Source organism: Mus musculus, chromosome 17 (assembly GCF_000001635.26).
Source record: "Mus musculus strain C57BL/6J chromosome 17, GRCm38.p6 C57BL/6J".
NCBI classification, from domain to species: Eukaryota; Metazoa; Chordata; class Mammalia; order Rodentia; family Muridae; genus Mus; species Mus musculus.
Genome location: NC_000083.6, coordinates 40,115,006 through 40,118,320, shown reverse-complemented (window position 1 = coordinate 40,118,320; position 3,315 = coordinate 40,115,006). Strand labels below are relative to the sequence as shown.

Sequence of the window (3,315 nt, the reverse complement as noted above, 5' to 3'; positions counted from 1 at the left end):
AACTCACAGATTATTCTGGATTTTAAGATGAAATTTATTCTCTGTAGCTTGATACAGAGAACAGTGAAGCTGCTGTATAAACAAGGAAGAATACAATGAGTGTTGTTACCACACAGTACCTTAGTTAGGAATTTGATTTTCTTTAGCAAGGTTGTATAAAACATAATGCCACCCATCACAACTATTTTAGACTCAGAATAAAACCATTGAGTATATGAAATCGTCTTCATAGTGATCTACAATCTGTCATATTCTTTTTTTTTTTTTGACTTTAAAACATAAACAAAACCAAAACAATTTTATTTGACAAAAGACAAAAACCAGTTATTTACAGTAGTTTCTTGCTCAAATATTGTTCAATGGGACAACCGTGCTTCTCCAGATTTATCTTACAGGCAACCTAAGCAGAGAGCGCTCTACCTTTCTGATGCCCTGTTTTATCCCAGGAGGGGGGAATGCCAGAATATGTCAGCAGCATGGCTCCCTCCCTCCTCCCTTGCTCAGTGCACTGTGGGGGGAAAAGAAATCCCTCACCCTAGTATCACCCCTGCCTTAGCATCCTACAGCCATCATGGGGTCTCACAGACAGGTGGGGTAGCAGTGGGCAAACCACAAAGTCAATGAAGCCGCCATGTTCCCTTCCCAGCAGTGCCTCAGGGTGACAGAGAGTTGAGCCTGCTGGGTCTCCTACAGGATAGGAAGCCAGAGGGAGGCACGAGGCAGAGCCCAGGGAAGCAGCCCCTTACAAATAGCCATTCTCTCGCCCACTTGCACAGCAAGGGATGGGTGAAGTCACTCAGGAGAGGTATGGAAGCCTGCTAAGCCTCAGGAGCTCCCTGGAAAGGCCAGAGTGGTCTCTGCCTTCCTCGGAACAGGCACTCCAAGCCAGTCAACATCCAAGAGCCCCGTCTGTGCTCACACCCAGGTGAACCTCAGATCACAGTCAGGGCTCCTCACATCTTCTGGTTATTCAGAACACAAGTATTTTGGTTAATACAAATCTAGGATTAGTGTTTCTTAGGATATAAAGATGGGGTATACTGTTGCTGAAAACTAAGCAAAGTAAACGGGGAAAAGGGAAGAGATTAAGACCCAAGTGTGGTCTGTTTCCCCGGGAAATTTAGGCAGGCCCTTGCAATCCCACCCTGAAGGGAGGTGGGCCAGTCGGTAGCCTCAGCAGCCTCTCCTCCAGGAAGGTTCCAGCTGCCTCTGTGAACAAGCAGCATTCTGAAGGGCCTACTGACCAGCAGATGGCTCACTCCTCCCAAGTAGGAGATGCTGGCACATGACATTCTTGCCAAGCTCCAGAATAAATCTGAAACAAGCTACAAAGGTGGTGCAGGGTGGGGGTCGCTGGGGTTGGGGGGGTGAGGGGAGTTACTCAGAACAGAGAGAAAAACAGAACTGTTTCAGTCTAGCTTAACCACCCCAAAAGACAATAGAAACAAGTGTGTCTCTGGTTTTGTCATCTGTCTCTGCTGTGTCTAAATGACCGTCTGGTTTGCTTGGACTTGGTTGTGGCTTTATCCCCTTCTGTGTCTGGTGCAAATAACCCCACCACCTGTGTATATTTTCCTTCTGTCTTTTATAATAGGGTAGACCAAACCAAGAATTAAACAACCACTCTAGTCTGAACTCAGCACTACTGCAGAGAATCTGCTGGTCCCTATACAATCATCCTGTGGGAAGTATATTACCCACTTATCGAGCTCCACCCACCATGTAAGGTGCTCTCTCCCCACACCTGTGCTTCTGGGCTACCTACTGCCATTAACACAAACCACAGCAAAAGGAAAATAAAACAATTTAGCAAAAATCTAAACATTCAACTGGAGTCGGTTCTGTGACATCTGCTGGGCATTTCCTTTGTCCTTTGAATAGGTTGGAATGTGCACACCTGGCTCAACCAAAAGAGGCACAGCTTAGGGGCGGCTTGGACCCAGCTCAAGTCTGGACTTGGCAGCTTTCCTGAGCCTGCCTAGGAAAGCAGGCTGGAGTGCAGGTGTCCCAGGGCTCTCTGGAGGAGCAGCAGCAACACCATGCCTGGCTCTGGTGCCTTGGTCTCCTCGGAGAGGACACTTGAAGGAATGGCACTCAGCAGAGTACAGGCCCCGTAACAGTGCAGCGCAGCGACATCAGCTGAGGACTGGACAGAATGGTCCTGATGTTTGGCAGTGATCCGTACTTGGATAACCCTCTGCATGAAAGGGCAGTGAGCCAGGAACCTCAAGCCACCCGGGAGCAGGTGCCTACTTGGCGTTTTCTGAGACGAAAGGCAGCGGAGTGTGTAGCAAAGGTGGCGCTGGCTCTTGCTGCTTCTGAAGCTCCATCTCGGCAGCCCTCTGCAGCGCCACCTCCACCAGCAACTGGAAGCTGCTGAAGTCATCCTTGTCCTGCTCTGGGGGTGTGGGTGGTGGCGTATTGAAGAGTCCACCCGTGGGGCTTCCAGCCTCTGCCCTAGTCAGCAGGGTGAGTGTGCTAGCAGGGGTCACCAGGGCCTTGGGGGATTCCAGCTCCACTTGTGGGAAGGGTGCTGCTGGCTTTTCACCTTGGCCTGAGTGGAGTGGCATGGAGCACACAGACAAGGAGAGCATGTTAGTGGGGGCTGGAACAGACACAGCCAGCAGAGAGGGGCTGCTGCCCCTGGGGAGAGCCACATCTGAGGCCTTACCCCCACGACGGGAGATGGTGAACTGATTAGGGTCTTTGCCATCCTTCCGAAGCATGTCAGGGAGAAGGCGACGCCGGGCATTGATGAACCAGTTACATATCTGCAGCACCGAGAGGTTGGTCTGTCCAGAGAGACTTAGCTTCTCCTGCTCTGAGGGGTAGGCTTTGTAGCGGTGCAGATAGAGCCAGTCCCGGAGGATCTTTACTGACTCCTTGGGCAGGTTCCCTCTGCGCTTCCTCTTGCCGGTCAGTGACAGGAGCCCCTCATCCTCGCCTAGATCGCTGTCCGACATGGTGCTTAGGGGCTAAGCTGGACCTCTGGGGAGCCTTCCCTGGCGGCTTTCCGGCCCACGCGGCCTCGGTGGGGTGTGGGACCACCCGGCCGGGGTGGGGGGGCACCGGGGAAACGCGCCGCGTACCTGCCGGGTCTGACCAATCTGTCATATTCTATGACTCTTCGATATAATGTATTTTGAAGAAGAGGGAGGTGTTTGAATTGAAATTTAATTTGTAGAAAATGAGTCAAGTACACTGTTTCACAATTTGCACTTCTAAATTTTAGTTTGTTTATAAATAAGGCACGAAGTAATCAGTTGAGAATCATACCTCTCATTATTTTAAAAATTTGAAAGACTTATAAGTGTT

General features: G+C 50.3%; 1 pseudogene; it reads right to left on the bottom strand.

Annotated features, from left to right (window-relative positions):
* On the bottom strand, window positions 265-3,103 carry Tgif2-ps2 (TGFB-induced factor homeobox 2, pseudogene 2; annotated as a pseudogene).